The 18,821-nt window shown below is 33.8% G+C and overlaps 1 protein-coding gene and 1 long non-coding RNA gene across 3 annotated transcripts in view; both read left to right on the top strand.

The window, feature by feature from the left end:
* LOC135130026 (glutaredoxin domain-containing cysteine-rich protein CG12206-like) overlaps positions 1–18,821 on the top strand; it is a 69,136-nt gene that overhangs the window by 44,596 nt on the left and 5,719 nt on the right. The gene's annotated exons all lie outside the window — the stretch shown is intronic.
* Positions 5,956–7,348, top strand: LOC135122412 (uncharacterized). The gene is made up of 2 exons (XR_010279384.1): positions 5,956–6,793; positions 6,864–7,348. It is a non-coding gene; the product is annotated as an uncharacterized LOC135122412 (long non-coding RNA).

The raw sequence follows: 18,821 nt of genomic DNA, 5'->3' as shown, positions 1-18,821 counted from the left end.
CAAACATTTTTCTTTTATGCCAGTTATTCGAGTTATTATTTAATGTTGTGGGGAAAATGTGAGTAAATCCATTTTGCACGTCCATCAAAGCAGAAGGTAGGATAAACGTGATAGGTAATTCTGTAAACCCTATTGATGAGTTTCGATTGATGCCTGTACAGGTAGCCGGCTATTTTTATCCGTCGAGAATATAAACCTCTTGTATATCGGCGCTCTGCTTTACCCAACTTACGATTAAGCGAGTTTCCAGCTGATTCGTCTTGGAAAAATTCGAAAAATCCATGTAGAAAGCGACACAGTCGAATTCTCGGCGCATCCTAACAACACTGTCACCCAATCGAGGCCACCAATGTGGGTCACATCACGATTTTACAAAACAGAACCCGTCGTATTGCCGCTTAGATCATGCAATATAAGAGATTTTTATTGTCAGAAGGGATAAAAATTAAATTACACACATACAAGTCAGTTAAAGCGTGTCAAGGCTTCCGGGCATTTTTACGGTGAACACTAAACAGCCCTAAGCTTACTTAAGTTATTGCAAAACTAATATTTACGGGCTCAAGTTAACGACCCGTGTGATTCTGTGATGGTTTACGATGCCGTGAAGATTCAGCGTTAATTTGGCTAAGTAAGAACTGTGAATCGCGAGTTACGACTCCTCAAGTGATATTTTTGCACGGAGGACAAAATCTTGCATAACACGAGTAAAAACGTTGTGCAACTTAACAAAAATTAATTATGTGGATGTTGACAGCGCCTACGTTTGCGTTTGGATTAACAAAAATATTTTTAATTAATTAATTTGTGCAATCGCTTAACGAAATTATTGTCGCTAATTTAGCACTAATCTGGCTTTCGTGGCACTTTCAAGGTTCTGTTATCCTTTTTACTTTTTACTTGGGAATTATTCGCCCAAAATATCAAATCATAGACATTTAATTTATCAGATACTTATTAATTTCTTAATAAGGACAATGATATAACCATCAGTTCCTCAATTAGTAACTAGATTTGACTTTGTATAATACGTGATGATTTTTGCATCTATCGGTTCTCATAAATTTACAAACTTTACGACTTTTTTTTAATAAAACTACAATTCCAAGAGTGACAGAGACACCAGGATAAATGGACACACTACTGAAAGATTTACTTGTTCGATAAATAATTATATCATGTTAATTGTATTGAAGTTTTACGTGATCAGCATATTTATTTATCCTGATTTTCTGTATCAAAAGTTTTGATTGCTAAATGTACCTGGATAAAAACAAATTTATTAGTTTCACGTCAACCACACACTCTAGAATTAATGCATTTACAGTTCCATAAATACAGATTATTTTAGCAGCTAGTAATTAAGTGAGGCAGGACATAGAACGACATAATTAAATTGTGCTATCGCTAATTTACCATTTTTTATTTCTTTAAAAGCGGTTTGATAAAAGTAGTTTTTAGATTATACCGGAAAACACCCATTATATCAAAATGTTACCATCTTAAAATTTTACCATCGAAGTAGTCAATAAATTGAAACAATCTGATGAGCAAAGGAGGCAAACAGAAAACCCTCTTAAAGAGATGTAAAACGTGCATCAGGTGGTTTTTATTATTTCCTCCTTTCGTTACTTTGTTGAAATGACACGCCTATTACAAACGAATAAAATGTCCAAAGTTTGAAGAAATGAACAATACAACTTATTTTATGTTTTGTGTTTTAACGAAATTTGTTAAATATAGATTGCTTGCTTGTTGTTAATTTTTTGTTATTATTATTATTATTATTTGTATAAATTTAGTTTCTAATTATGGATTATTTAATTTAGATTTAATTAGTTTAATTTGTTTAATTTGATCATTACCTAGCTGACTCCTGTCTAGATATTTAATCCGTTTTTCTGTACAAACTGTTTGGTTAGTTTTATTTTCTTGTAAATCTAAGGTTAAGTGGAATAGCCTATGGCTAGACTTCGCCTATTATTATTTAATAAAGTCCTATTATTATTATTATTATTATTATTATTGATATTAACAAAAAAAAAAACATTATACAAGAAGAATATGGAATTGTTTGACCATTATTCAACAACAATTTTGGGAGAAGTCTTCGCATTGTCACAAAAATGTTACAATTTTGACAAGTATTCAAAAAATATTTTTTATTAGATTACGTGATACTGCTAACTTTCAACATTTGCAATATAATATTCGTTTCATTTTTTCTTTAACTAAATTATAACATGAGTCAGTTTAGATACCTGAACCGTTTTGTTTGTTTAAACCTGCTCTCTATTTTTTATATATCTACCACCCTAAAAGGATAAAGAACATGCCAGCTATATATGCTGAAAATTAAAAGCAATTTTAGCTGAAAGTAAACCATAAATTACTTTATTTTTCAAATGCCAGCTTGAAAATTGTTTTCATTTTTTCATTAATCTAGGACTTTTTTGCTATTAATACTCAGATTTTCAAACAATGAAACATGTTCCAATTGTTTTTGTATATTTTAAGAAAATATGTACAGGAAGAGGGTAAACAAAATTACATTTTTAGTTCCCGAACGTAAACCAAGAAAGTATTGTTATTTCCGTCTGGTTATTAGACAGATAATCTCCGAAACTATTGGACCGATTATTGCCAAATTATATTGAATACTGTGTATAAATATTGATGACATCCGTTCGCTTTTTTTTAGGAAAAATTCATTTAAATTTTATAAAATGGCATGTTCTTGTGTACCTACAATTAGGCGCACGAAATAGTTTATACTTCCATTTATCTCGGTTGGCCAAATTAAAATTTTTTCGTAGGTAACATGATATTTTATATCAAAATGACACGACAATGGCGTTTAAGTTTAAGATAAAGCGAATAAGTGACAAATATTTTGACATTTTTATCCAGTTATGCCTATGACTTTTTTAAAATTAAACTAAGAAAATTAAAGCATAAACTATTCCGTGCTCCCAAGTGCATTTATAGTTTATGAACCCGTCTTGAGTTTTTACCTTAGGAATGCAAATCTCTACAAAAAATCCAAATTTTACCATTACATTTTATACCGTTATAAGACGGCTGATATTTGGTTATGGTAGTTGTAGTTACAGCACTGGCAACTAGTGGTGAACTCCTGTGAAATAATGTTTATTACACTCTTCTATTACTTTTACTTCCCGAGCGAAAACTAGGGAAATATAGTAATCGAGTCCATCAGCCGAATGGTTACTTTTATATTTTCTCGACGTTTCATGACCCCTAGAATACGAAAAAAGTAATCTCCCGTTTCCGTCTCTCTGTCTGTCGGTCTGTCTGTATCGATTTTATTAGACACGGAATTTCCGAAACTGCTGGAGCGATTGTTGTCAAATTTTGTATGTATATCAGAACTATCATGTAGATGGCCATGAAATGCTAACCAAAATTTTGCTAATGATCCCCACCAACAATTTGATGACGTCATTTCAAAGAATTCTATTTTTATTTGATTCAACTGTTATACAACAATTAGGACTCTATCTAAGTATGGTGTACGAATCCGTTTTGAGTTTTTCCCTAACCGTCCAAATTTTTGCAAAAACATAATGCACGAGTCAGAGAGGGGGACCGGACGTCGCGCGTTCTATTCCAAACTTGGCCTTTTGTTTTTTTAATTTTTTTCTTTCTCTCTCACATTGTGAATTACCTATGTTTATGACGTCATTACAGATTTTTTATTGATGAAATTATCCCACTTTCTCGACAAGGTGAGAATGCGCCCATATCTTTATTTAAAAATGTAAGACTTTCTCGGGTGTCCCAACTGTCTTTTTTAAAAATGTAAAACGTTTTCGGGGGCGCCCAATGTCTTTTTTTTTAATGTGAAACCTTCTCGAGGGTCCCAACTGTCTTTTTTAAAAATGCAAAACCTTCTCGGAGGTCCCAACTGTCCTTTTGAAAGAAGGCGAAACCTTTTCGGAGGTCTCAAGTGTCTTTTTTTAAGAATATTAAATCTTCTCGGGGCTCCCAACTGTTTTTTTTTTTTTAAGAAGATTAAACCTTCTTTTTTCTATTACACTGTGACTAGACCTTCTATATTGTTTTTACTAAGTTATCACAAAAAATGAAAATTCGGGAAAATCAAATTTTATCATTTTTCAGAGAAGCAGTATTTCTTCAGAAGCGAGGGAAGTTCTGTGGAAATATCTTTTGACCAATTTTTTTCTACCTGATCAATATTTCAATACCGCTTCGCTTGAGTCCGTTTCATCTAGCTCCTGTGCCAGGACTACACTACCGCGAAGGTCATGATTGGATTGATTGATGGATCACAGTTGTTTACACTGTAACTGGTATTATATATATTTTTTACTATTAGTCGGAATTAACACGCATGTCCTCGCTGAAATGTTGATCGGAACTTTTTCCAAAGGGAAAACTCACTACAAATGCGCATAGTCTTGCGCTTTATATTTACTTCCCAAGTGTAGCCTATTTTTTTTTTATTGCATAAGTGTGATGTTATCACAAATAAAATTTGGTAAAATCAAATTTTAACATTTTTCAAAGAACCGGTACTTCAGGGGCGAGGGAAGTGCTTAGGACCACTTATGACCCATGGACTCACTACGAGTTTCGTTTCATAAAAGCACATCTTGAAGAATTTCAATATTTTACTTCTTATTGAAGATACCACGTTGTTAATGAAAGTTGTTTAAATTCAGTAATACAGACTTTCATAGGAAAACGTTTATCTTCGTTTTAAGTCTCAACGAAAAATAAATGCTTAAAAATGTGTAAATAATGAGACGGTGGATTTTTAAAGGTTTTAGAGGTCACAAAACTTTCCAAATAATTCTCCGCTAAGTAAAAGATGTATTAAACTATCTCATGATGTACGATAATTTAATAGAAATACTTATTTAAGAAGATCGAAGAAAAATGTGTCAAAATATACAGGATATAGAAAAAGTCCTGGAACGGTCAATTAATTTTCCACTTCCAGAATAAAAAACTATATTCAAAGTTAGCAATAATGGTTTTATTTCTATAAAAAATTAATAAATAAAAAATAAAATAATAACTGTTATACATCAAGATATTATTAAACATTGTGATAATTTCAAAATAGGTTATAACAGACGTTCAAAGGGTTCTTTCAAATGTGGCACAGTATTTTTTAAAACTAAAGAAATTTAACATATCTCTTTTGGAACACGGTATTTGAAATATTCCGGACTGACTGATCTACTTTTACAAACCTTACATTTCAAACGCTCGTACAAAAAAGTCGAGCAGCGATAAATCGAGGAAATGAGCAGGTATTTAATACACCTTTTTGGCAAATGCATCTTGTTGGGAATTACTTCATCAAGATAATTGCGAACATCCAACGTAAAATGCGGCGGAGCTCCATCTGACGCCAGATGAATCAGATATGTTCAGCTGGCGTTAGAGGATCAATTGCACATGTCATGGCTGCATCTTAAAATGTGTTCATTTGCATGCTAACACCAAACTCGTATTTTAGCTGTAAAATGCTTATTAAATAAAATTTTGCTCATTAGCTGTTTGACGTTCTCTGTTATTTATAGGTTCTGAAACTCAACGTAATTGTAATTTTTTCAAATGGTAGTGTAGTGTAAATTTAGTCATGTTGTATATAATTTCTTCTATTGTTGTCTAAAAATTAATGTCTACAAAACGTTTGGATGTTTCTTATAAAATTCTCTATAAGAATCCTAGTACCAAAATGCCATTATTAATAAAAAACAACATTAATACAAATAACAGTTTTCATTTTAAAACTGGTACGCAAAGGGCGCATTTACTTGTTGACAAAATTCTGTGCGCAGTAATTTTTTGATTAGTGCTGTATTATTATAAACATCAAAATCAATTTAAACGTTTTAATCGAAAGGTTGAACTGCTAACAAGAAAGGTGTTACATAAATAATAGTCTCATTTTTCTCCTTAACAGGAAATCTTTACAAAAAAATTACACCCTGACACGCACAGGGTGTTGATATTGCTTGCAAGTTGATGATCGAAGAAAGAACCAAACGTGGACCCTAACTAAAATCATTGTAGGTATGTGTCCCTATCTTACATTGAATAAATTTAAAAAAAGAAATAATAAATTGACCAGTAAAGTAAGGTTAGAATTTAGAATGCGCGGCAGTTCATAATTCAAAAATTCTACTATGGGTTTCTTATGGGAGCTTGATTTTACAGACAAAATACGCCGCATAGGTAGAAATCTTAACTAGTTCATGCTACAAGCGATAAAGACTGTACAATTATCTTCCTGTTACTAAAGGTTTAGCTATATAAAAAGCTTCTGTTAAAGATATATTGCAAATTAAAAACAACGCTATCCATCGAAGTAACGTACATCGTTTCTAACGTCTTGCGCATGAGTGAAACGGAAAATCCAGAAATACTTGGGAAAGAAAAAGAACGCGAATATTTTGCGGTACTAGTGACGTTTAGATCGTGAAAATCCCCAAAATATGACAGTTGATTTCGTATTTTCATCACAACAAACAATCATAATCACAATTTTTGGATGATATATTAGTTCTGTGATATTGATTCACATTGGGTTGTATGTATCTGTCTATCTGTGGACTGGTTTTTTTGTATTTGTTATTAATAATGACAGAAAGACATGTGTTAACAATAGGGGCAATTGCCATTTTTTTTGTTGGAGAAAATTCTTTACAGTCAAATAATGTAGCGAAAGTCAATTGGTATACTGAATTAAATGTGCTTGAAGAGTTTATTCGAGCTAGAATGCGAGAAGATTATGGTAAGTTAATGTATATTGATAAATTCTGTGTCAAGTAAAATTATGACGTATTTTGTTTTATTATGCATAGATATTCCTTAAGAGAGGCAACATATGAAACCCCAAGAGGTGCATTTGTATATCATCATATGGCTACACCTGCCCTACACGGACGTTATAATGTATTGTGGACCAATAATTTGCGTGCTTGAGACGTACATCTGAAGAAAAGTGAATCAGCTGAGGTCCGAGCTGTTGTCTCTGAAAATTCTTTTAATCCCCAAGTCAGCCTAAAAACAGCTAATGTTGAGGTACAACTTCATGAAAGCTTAGGACAAACTGATAGGAGCGAAGCACTGCTTTTGCTATTGGGCCCTGAACTAGAAAGATCTGAAGAAAATCTACTTCACAGTGTCGAAGAACTATTAGTGTCCGAGGACTATTTTAATGGCCCATCAAGAAAACAGTTTGTGGGTCAGTTTTTCACCAAAAGTGAATCAGATTTTGCATTAGGAAGTGCAATTTTTTATTGTAAAATACTTTTTTTTTGTTTTGAAATAAAAATTGTTCTTTAAATTGTGATTTTTTTTTTAATGGGTGTTTCAGACCCAATTCGTACTAAAATGAGAGTGATTTTTACTTGTACATGAAAGGTTTAATCAGGAATGCTAAGTTTTTCCTTTTCTAGCAAAAATGTGTGAAAAGAAAAAAGCTTGGGATTGATGATGATTCTTAAATCAAAATTTGGCAATTGATTGAAAACATTTGCAAATATGAGATCTCCTTTATGTATTATTTTAAATTCACAGCCGTATCTGTAGCATCTGAAAATCAAAGCCATTTATGTGGAGGGGGAAGTCAATGGCAGTATGAACCACTGTACGACATACGTTCGAGGCAAATGTAGTGGTAAAAGTTGAATTTAAATATTTATTAAATACTACCGGTTCCGTTCATGTTTGGTATCAAGATCAACAGTAAAAATATCAGTCTTAATGGTACAGGTAGTGGGATCTATAAGAAAATTACTTTAATGGTACAATTTAAGCGTTAAAGTGACGCCTCGATTTCACCCATAAGGATTACACGGGGAACTGAAATACGGGTCTCGTGTTATGAACTGAGTTCAAATTTCGCGCGTCATTCACTTTACTGGTCAATTAAAGTAGCTGTGTGGAATGCAAAGTATTATGTCAAGATACAATTAATTTGTTTGTCATTGTCTAACAAGGTATTAAACAATTTAATAGTTAACCCGTTGTTGATACCACTTTAAGCTCGTCGTTGGCTTATAATACACGTACCTGAAAATGAAAGCAGTATTGTGTTACGAAAATGTTAAGATAAACAATCCAAACGTACGTTCCTCTAAAATACGCATCAGGTGGTTTCGCCTCCCACGGACTAGACTAGACTATTCACGTTCTACTCATAAGAAAAACAAAAACCACCAAGAAAAATATACCCGTACATTAAATTTTACAATCGCAACAAAACCGTCCGCGCTTGTATTCATTTTTATTGCTTTGACCAGGTAGTCCTGACAATGGAGTTCGCAGGATCAGATTCACACGTGGAGAGTGACACCGCGGAATGTAGCGAACCACCGCTCCTGTGCCTAGCTGTATCGACCGAGTTTGTGCACCTGAGGCGACTTAATGGATCCGTCTTGTTCGGCCCCCGGCTATTTTCTCACAAAACACGTTCATTGTAATTTCATAAAAAAGGCATGTCCCCGGACGGGACGTTTCCCCCTTCTCGAAAAAAAAAATTCAATTTTTCATCCCGTAAACAATCGATAAATTTCGGGTCGACTGGAAAGAGCATGTCATCTTAGTCCTGCGCTCAAAAATTCCTCTGTTTTCGGTATGTGTTGTCGTTTCAGGTTCCAACCTTTTCAGGACAGTGACCTTAGGCCAGACGGCTTCCGTACACACCCCGCCAACGCGCGTTTGGGGGTTGCACTTTGTACATATTTCACCCTAACGAAGGGGCGCCACGGATGAAATTTGACTCTAGATTTGTTTTAGAACTTTAAAAGGGTGTTCCTGGCGAAAATTGACAAGAACTAGAGTCGACCGAAGCTTAACGGAAAATGAGGTTAAGTGAGAAACTGATTACTGGTTTCTTTTACATTATTATATATTATATATAATTCATAAACTTCTTCCAACTTCTAGATGCATACGGCAGTTGAGGTATTATGCAAACAATATCCAAACACAGACTTTTAGAGCGAGGTTATCATTAATGAGAAATTACGACGTAATAAAGAGTTTTAACTGGATACGTTAATGCTAATTTAGAAGAGAAAATGACACCTAAATTACTAACAAAACTTTTTATCTGGAACGCTGTAATCAACGCAGTATCTAAACGGTGTGTTATTAGTGATTTTTCGAGTACAAAATACAGCGTACCGTTTTTGGACGTTTGAAAGATGGGTAGTTTCACGACATTATCAAAAATAATCTAAACATCATTTATTTTCCAGTTTACAGTCATGGGAGACTTAATTTCAAAATAATTGTCTACATCCTTCGCAGATATTAAACACTAGACAGTGAAATCTGTGGTTATGTTATTATCAAAAAGCACGAAAAATACATTTCCTGAATTTGAATCGTATCAATTTTGGAAAGAGTTTCGACGTTTTGGTCATTTCTGTAAGTGGCATCTTCAGGAATTTAGGGACAAGAAAGACGAAAAGTTTTGAAGAGAAAAGAACGATAGTGGCGGTAAATTTATTCCGGTGAGGATAAGAGAGTACGAAGAGTTTAATGACGGGCCCGAGAGCCATTAGTGAGAGAAGGTGGGGGTGAGTCGTGGTGTCCCGGATGAGTGTGGATGACAGCTTTCCACACAGAAACGAGCGGGAGACCATTGTCTCTGTTAAAATTATTGGAATGTTTGTGCATTTCTATTCTTTATGGTTGTCGAACAGGATTTGATCTCGTGTAACGTGTTGATGTTCTGCTACAGTTGATGGTAAATACCTTTGCACGATCACTCTTGAAGTTTCTCTTTAAAAGATAGAAACTGGGCTGCTTTACATTAATGTACTATCGAAATTTTTTTGTTTTTGGGAAAATTTCGTCACACGATCAATAACGTCGTGAATAGGTATATGGAAGGAAGTCGTAGAAGGGAAGAGGGAGCAGGTACATCATTTGCTTGTCAATAGTGTGGATCACTTAATTTGTAACCAGTATTGAAAAAAAATTGGAGGTAATTTTTATGAGGATGTGAAATTAATAACACCATTTGAATCAGAGAATTTCTGGCAAAATTCTTTATGATGGGTAATAATTGTCGATCTGTGCATGTGGCTTTTCAATAGACGGAACAACCTAGACGACTATTGGATAAATATATATTTCACAACACACCAAGAAAATAAATAGACCCATTGCGTACAAATCACCCTCCGGAAAACTTCTGGTTTTATTCATGTATCCAGAAGTGTTTGCCGGAAGTATTATTATATTAGGACTGGATCTGAGCCTTAGAAGAACATGTTCCTTGGTTTTGAACACAATAGTGGCATGAACAAGTTCCACTAATCTACCTCTCATAAAATATTCTGTTAATATACAGGGTTTCTATAAATGATTATAGGTTCGAAATAAGTCATGCAAACGTGCCGCGGATCACTTTATGTGGATTTTACTAAAGGGCTCAAGACAAATACCACACGCATCTGTGTAACTGGTTGCCTAAATGCTTCATATCTTAATTAAAAAAAAACTAATTCATTACAATAAAAAGAAACAAATTTATTGCCGTTAAATATCACAGTAAATGTTAAAAATGTTCTGTAACATCCTTTCGTCAATAGTCTGGACCCACTGTTCAATTTCATGTTGCCACAGGAACTCCTGACGGCTGAGGAAATATTGTCAAAAATGCTTGCGGATTCTGCACAAGTCGTCTCAAATCATCAGTAACTTTCTCAGATACTAAACGTTTTCCAAGAGATTTTTCTTTGTCGACACTGCCAGTTCGAATAAATCTGTTGATTACGTCTTTAATGTGAGCCTCTAACGATGTTTCTTGAATGATCAAATCACGGTATTTGGCCAGATATTCTTGCTTACAAGGGGTTACAGAATACACACACTCTCCGTTTACGAATATGACATTGCGATAATAAGACATAACAATGTCTTGTTCGACAGAATAAACCATTTTCACGCTCTTCGCTTCCTTGCATAAAAACAAAATTTTCGTACGCAAGCACCAAGAGTTTTGAAAACAACTATTTTGTTGTTTTAAGCTTGGATCAACGAGAATTACTGTAATTCACACTTGAAAAATCAAAGCGCTAAAACAATAAAAACAATCGTTTTAAATGACAGCTTGCAAATGACAAGTGAGAACTGTCACACATTGGAATCCATGGCCAACTACGACTTTAAAATCATTGATAACAACCCTGTATATTTATCGTATTCAAAATCTACCAATTGTAAAACATGACGAAGAATATAGCCGAAATAGTTAACAACATATCTTATTCATCGCGGTTATGGGACGATAAATATATCTGGTTAATTTTAAAACTTAGGGACTAACGTGAAACTTTCCAGAAACAGAATTATTAATGATAAAATTCTACGATGTTTTAAAAGGAATGAGATATGATACGGATTTCAGTTTTTTGCAAGCTTTCTCTACAAAAATTTCACTAAATTTGGTTGTTGATATTTAATTCAATAACAAGGATTACTTGCACTCGGTGTCTGATAACGTGATGTTATATGTTACAATGACGGAATTGATATTTGATTAACATCAGTGAGATATAAAAGACGTCGGTAGTGATCGATGAGTTCCATTTTGTCGCAAACATTGCGCAGTTAATAACTGGACCAACCAGTGGGTGGAAACACCTACTTCCCGGACAAGAGTCCCGGCGGACACTGATTACAGTTGCCGTCACCGATGTCATTAATGTTAATCTGCTTTCCTTAAACGTTGAAAGGTTAAATACTTTCGACTGCTAGACAACCACGGAAATATGCTGTACTGATGAGACCTAAGGAGGTCGAAACTGCAGTCTACATCTTTAATGATATTTGATTATTGTCCGTTTTAAAAAAATCCCAGAATTCTTTATTAGTAGAGTAGATATTACCGCTGATGTTTTTTAATTAAAACGTATACGCACTACGCATATTTAATAGTGTTTTATCATATTTCCAAGTAACTTTAGTCTTTAATAATTATAGTCACGTTCGGATTTTGTTCGTTTGATTTTTCCTCTTCAACAGATGAATAACCATTATTTAGGATATCGAATATTAACTACCATCATTGTTTGAGAGATAACGCAGTTTGTAAAAACCGAATGAAATTGTAAATATAAATGACACAGGGTAACGCAAACGTTGCTCAACATCGAACAATTTTTGCTGTCATTAATGAAGTGGTCGGATAGAGGCGTTGCCTATTATGCCCGCTCTAAATCAAGTGTTGTGTTAATACTTAATCACAGTTTCCGACACAGTTTGCATCCTACCTAGTTAGATTACAATTAAAGTATTTTAGATTCAACTAAAACGATTTGCTTAGACGTATAGTTCTAATAATAATAAACTGTAAGGTTTGTAAATTTTTGGTGTAATTAGATTACGCAATACTCTCATCCATGTCGACGTTTTTTCAAATCCTGGTAAATAGTTATTAAAGCACCCCAACTATGTCTGTCCTGGTGTGACCCTAATGCAAGTTATTCTTGGTATGGAGATCGATTACCAAAAGGCTTTACGCCTAATTAGTCTGCGTCAAATACAATCTAAGCGTAAAATATTCTGCCCGAAGACAGGAGTCCAAGCACCATTGGTCACTTCTAGCAATGGTTTCCAAGAGTCTTCCACAGTTTTGAAAAACTAGGAGATTAACTTAAAATCAAGTTTAGAGGAATGTAACCATATCATCCACAAGTTAAAACGTCGAACGTAAATCCAAATTTTATTATTGATTATTAATTCTGTAATTAAATTAATAATATTATTGCACAAACACAGTTTAATCTTGTCCTATCAGAAGTAATCTGATAAAGCAATTAGGTTTTTTCAAAGTGGCTACGAACCATCACTTTACGACTGATCCTGATGATGAAGGTCCGAGCGGTGTTATTTCTCGTCCATTTAAGCGTAGGAACACCCTTAAGTAGGTAGTTATCTGTCGAGGAAATTGTATTGAAGAACGCCCACGATGGAATCAGTGTTCTGAGGGTGGAATTCATTTAGTCAACAGTGTATTTGAATCATTGGCGAGTTAGATCAAGCACAACGACGGCTAAATCTAAAACTATTGTCGACGCAACTGCTATGTTAATCTTTGGTTATTCGTTTCGAATAAATGATTTTTAATCAAAAATTTAAATTAAATCCAGATGGCAATTGTTTCAAGCGCGGATAGAGGAAACTAATAATAGATTGCCTACACGTTCTGATTTAAATATACATTTCTGCAAACAGGGATTTTTACAACAAATTTACATTTTAAGTAAACACTTTTTAACGACAGTGACGGGCCATAAATATAAACTTAAAATAAAATTTGAGTGTAGCCGATAAATTTACGTCCCACTAGTATACATGCCGGTCGCAATAAGTAACAAATCGCTTGTTTCTTAAATGAAACGTCCCGTGGTAGTAAATTTTACGTTTGAGTTATATTTTGCATAAACTGTTTCAATATCACTGCAGCTGTTGATGTCTAATATTTGTATGCAGAGTTTGTACACTTTTTGTGCATTTGGGTGAAAAGACGTATAAAACCTCGTTTTTTGTTTCGTGAGGTAACAAGGAAATATGTTTTTGATGAAATTTTACGAGGATTCTTCGCATTAATTTAGATGCCAAATTATTCACGGTTTACTTAACATGTTTTCAGCTACATCAAATTACGCCTGAGAGACGTAAACATATAAAGGATCAGCACAAATAATGATTCTTTGAGGAAAGTTTTATTTTTTACAATGTTCTTATTTAAAGTTTTAAAAGCCAGTGGAGAGAGTTTCGTAGTGTTAGAAATAATGTTAAAATTGTTTTTTTACATAAAGCATCTTATCTTTTTGATATTAACACAAAATTAATTACAAAAAAAAGAAACTTATTTCTAATAAGCTAAAAATAAGCAATTATGACTTTAACGATGTTTTTGTTATGTTTTTGCATGTTACTTTTAAACTGGTTTAATCGTAGACTTTATTTCACACTAGACTGTGCAATTATTATTTTTAAAAGAGGTCGTAGTATTTCAAATGAAGTGACAATATATTTTATATTTTTATTTTGTAAATACAGTATCAGATGCCAAGTTTTTTGTTCAAGAAAAGGTGTATGCCCGCTTTCAGCACGCTTGTTGGTAGGTTCAATAGAGAAATATCAATTATTCCAAAGCACTGAACAAAGTGTCGCGTAATAATGTACGTTCTTTAACGTTGAGCTTTTTGTGTGATCCTTTTAGAAGCGTGTTCTATCCACCTTACGTTTGTGAGCAGTTCACTCGCACATTTTTTGTACACAATACGAAAAAAAATAACATACAAAAGAAAAAAACTGATTTAGTTTGGGGTTAACAAATTATAAATTACATTAATAGACAGTTAGATATAAAAAAACAATATCTATCCACGATTTTTACGATGTAGAACTCCATATGTAAGTTATTTTAAAATAAAAGTAATTTCCACGATGCCACCGTAATAAAAAAATAAATAAAAAAAATTTTAAACCAAGATAACTACATTTTGACCTTTTTCGGCAAGTGAACGTTTCGCAAGAAACTAAAATGACGGAGAACGCTTAACACATATTTATTGTCTGTTGATAACGTCTCTAAAGTAATTTCGAATCCTTCTTACCCCCATCTCTACCCAAATCGTTTCAACCCTCAACAATCCAGACGTAAACACAGTGATTACTTTCATCATTCAAGGTTATAAAATTCATTGTTATCGCGTAAATGCGGCGTAGTTGGTTTTAAAAAATATCGTTGCTATTATATTTTTCTGGTGCTCAAAATTTCTTTACTGTGTCATTTCAACAAAAAACGTAAATTGATTGTAATAACAGTGTTAGAATAATTAATTACCACCACAAAAATGGCACCAATAATACAGATACAAAGCAATTAACACGTAACACATCAAACCACAAAAATTATAAATATCATAAGTACTGGCGCCAGTACTATTGCATACTGAAAATCAGGTGAACGGTCAAACAATTTCTCCAAAATATGAATCTATCGATAATGCGCAAGGCTATGCCTGTGTTTCTAGTGAGTTTTCCCAGTGGAAAATATTCAGATCAACATTTCCGCAAGGATATATATGGCAATTCCGGCACGTGCAGTGTAACAATAATAATAACAAATGGGGTGTATTGTCATCGATTTGATCAATAAAAAGACCGCGGACCTTTCATCTGCAAACCAGAGCGCCCTTCCACACATCTTTGAATAAGAAGGTTTAAACAGTAAAAATTATAATAATTATTTTATAAACTTGAAAACTGAACTGGCGTTTGCTACGAACAGAATGACGAAGACAAAATATAATCAGGAAATTTTAGACGATTTAACCACTTGACGTGTATACCAAAGTGGTAACTGATTTATAAAACCTTCATTCGTTTAGGGAACAGACTTGCTGTAGATCGAATGGAGCTTCTTGTCTACCCAAATTAGTGTTCCCAAAGGTAATCTCATATTCTAGACGACAGATAGAAATGGTTTTTACTTTCTGAGCGTAAGCTAAAGAAGTATTCATAGTCATAGGGTCCCTCGGGCTACTATCATGTTTTCTCGACGTTTCAGAACCCCTAGAGTTCGAAAATATAGGCCTCCCGTTTCCGTCTGTCTGTCGTCTTAATTTTTCGTTATATCAAGATAAAAAAAAAATATAACAACATTATACAGGAATCTTTTTGGTCACTCGGTGCGCTATGATAATATAACGTTTATCCCCACAACACCGAAAACACAGAAAATATTTGTCAAGACGACGCTAAACTAAAGTTAAGTTACAACTAGACACTTACCTATTCATTCCCTAACTAGGACTCCTCCTACTCCGTGAACAGTATAGGTCTTCACTGTTAGCGTAAAGAGATGATTTTAATATTAACTACACAATCCCTTTTAAAAAATTCCAAGACGTTCGCGAATGTCTCGAAATTTACACTTATCGAAAAAAATTAACATAATTAATTTTTACTTTTATTTCTACGGATTTTTTTTATTAATACATATGACCTATACTAAACTCCACAAGAGTGTAGGGCGACGAGTTCGGGATGGACCCGTGATCTGAATTAGTTACATCGTCTTCGTTCTTAAAAATTTCTAGACTTCCGTCAATATTTAAAAATTTACAATTATTGACAGCTTTCAATATGGTGAACAACGCTTCATTTTTCAAATCTTCCAAATTTGAGGTGACGCAAGTGCTCTTTAAATCTCGTAATATCGACCTATTTGTTTGCCCAATATATTTTTGATTACAATCCTTACAACTTATTTCATAAATCCCCGACTTTTTATTAGGCCCTCCTCTATCCTCCGGGTTTCCAAGAAGAGTTTGAAGACTCTGTCCGGATGTATACACAACTTTGTCGAGGAGAGTGATAGAGTCAGTAGTTGTGTAGCGAAATGTATTAGTATCTAGTATTTTTAATTATTATTGTCTAAAAAAAAGTTTGTTAGGTACCAGATGTTCTCTTCTCCGTGAGTGAAGTTAATGCTGTTAAATTGCCTGTTTAAGTCTTCAACGAAATTTTAAATACTGCGTTTACTAACGTTTTAAGACTATCGTAAGCATGGTAATACAAATTTATCAGTTTATCCCCTTTCCTTAAGTTGTTGATGTCATCTAAAAATTGAAAATTTGGCTAATAAATCTTATCTAAAATGTGCAAAATATTATTAATCTATTTGTTTATCAATGCACTTGTATTTATAGAATTACTGATACATGATGACTCAAAAAAATGAATGAGGCAATTTATTTTATTGATCAAATCAAGAAGGACTCACCCCATTTTCCAGAAAATTTTGAAACACAGTACTTTAGAAATATACTACAGCTGTCCAAATTGAAATTGGTGTATTTGCTAAAATGTTAATGACACTATCATTATACAATTATGTAACGGAAAAACTCATTTGAAATATATTCAAACATTCGTAAAATTAAATTTTATCATTTTTCAAAAAAGCTGGTACTGTATTTGATGGACGAGGAAAGTTCTGTCCGAATAAACGTAGTACCTTTTTTTTCTCTAACCAGTCTAACTTTTTACTGGCGATTGTCATTTAAGGGAAGTAGATCTCTCGAATATCAACTGATATATCGTCTATACTTTTTTTGAAGTACAAATATTAGTAATACGGAAAAGGATTTAAAAATGGATTCACAATACGCGCTGCATTTTTAACAGAGATTATTTTTGCTGATAAAAGTAAAAGTACAAAACTTACAGCACTATAGCGCCACATCATGGTCTGGTTGGTCAGACGCATGGATCTTTCAACAGCGGTGAGACAAAAAACGACTTCAGCATTGAATACTAGGATCTTGCAAGCAGCGCTTGCATTTTAATGACTTGCATTATCGCCATTACCACTGAAGCACCACGATTCAAGGTATTGCTCTGCATTTCTGATTATTTCAACAACATTTCGTTAGTAATTATCAGATGAAAACAAATTCCGCGCCAAATATTTATTGCAGATTGATGCATCTTCTCATACTATGACCTTCATGTATACCAGACATTACCTTCACTCTTCAAAGATCCAAAGATACCCGTCCCGATTAGTTCCCCCGAGGTCGTAAAACTGATTGTACATCGCACAACTGCGATCTAGCATATTTTGGAAAATATCAGTACCTTTAACATTTTCTGTTTTGGCCTAAAGTTCTGAACATAATAAGAAACACTAATCTAACTTTATCCCAATGAAGAGGAGAGTATAAACAATGGTGCCGTTTCATCAGCTGCAATCTGAATGGCCTCCTACACTCTCTAAAGCTACGTAAAGCGTGACGTATTAGTGTTAACGCACACGACTTGTACAAAAATTTGGACAATATTGTCACGTTTCGTCTAGTCTGTTAATAAAACTGAAACGTGTTTAAAGTTCTCATTTGTAATAGTAAACAACTAATAAACATATCTATCACGTGGCAAAAACTTGCAATGTACTGTAGTTAAGTAAATTAAATTGAAAATACATCAGAATAAACATAACGATAACGTTACACAAATTATGAAAAGTGTAACAAACACGAACTCACGTAAACAAGCTAATATTTATCATTAGACAAATATTTTCCACTGCAGAAAATGGCGTGCTCTACTTCTCTGCAGGCAATCACTCTACTTAATTAATAAAACTGGTACCTTAAATGCAGCAAAACGCACCTATTACTCGTTAATTCTCTCCATTCGGAACCATTTCCATATTACCGTCACTTAATGCACTTTTTGCCTGCTTCCAGTAGCGATCCATTTATCTTTGGACACATTTAGCTTTGTGCAGGACCGCCATGTACCTCAATGGACGCAAATGGCCGATGTTTTTCAATTAGTCGCTTCAATGTATCGGCTGTTGCCCCGACCTTAGAATGTTTAATTAAGCCCAACTGCTCACTGCCAGAATTCGTAAATAAACGTACGATTAATAGACCGAATCAGAATTCGACTTTTACCATTGGCCAAGGAACGGATGAAAAATACAACAATGAAATTTCGGTCTGAATAATTAATGGGGAGCACATGGCTTGATTAAAACACTAGTTTAATAACTGGACTCGTAGACCAGACTTTTGCATAATGTGGAATACGAATAGCATCCTGTTTGTACGTATAATTACTGTAACACTAACCTAATGTTTGCGATTCCGCTGGAAAAACTGGTCGGTTTGACGATAAACGAGCCAGATGACTAGCACAAAAGTTTCAATTAGAGTAATAAAGAAAAGTAAAAGGGTGTAGTGACCCGAGTTGTATCAAAATGTAAATCTTTTTGT

This window comes from Zophobas morio, unplaced genomic scaffold (genome assembly GCF_036711695.1).
Source record: "Zophobas morio isolate AGI-343-1 ecotype UQ-CSIRO unplaced genomic scaffold, CSIRO_AGI_Zmor_V1 ptg000002l, whole genome shotgun sequence".
NCBI classification, from domain to species: Eukaryota; Metazoa; Arthropoda; class Insecta; order Coleoptera; family Tenebrionidae; genus Zophobas; species Zophobas morio.
Note: the sequence above shows the minus strand (reverse complement) of the source record. Positions and strands in the feature narration are given on the sequence as shown.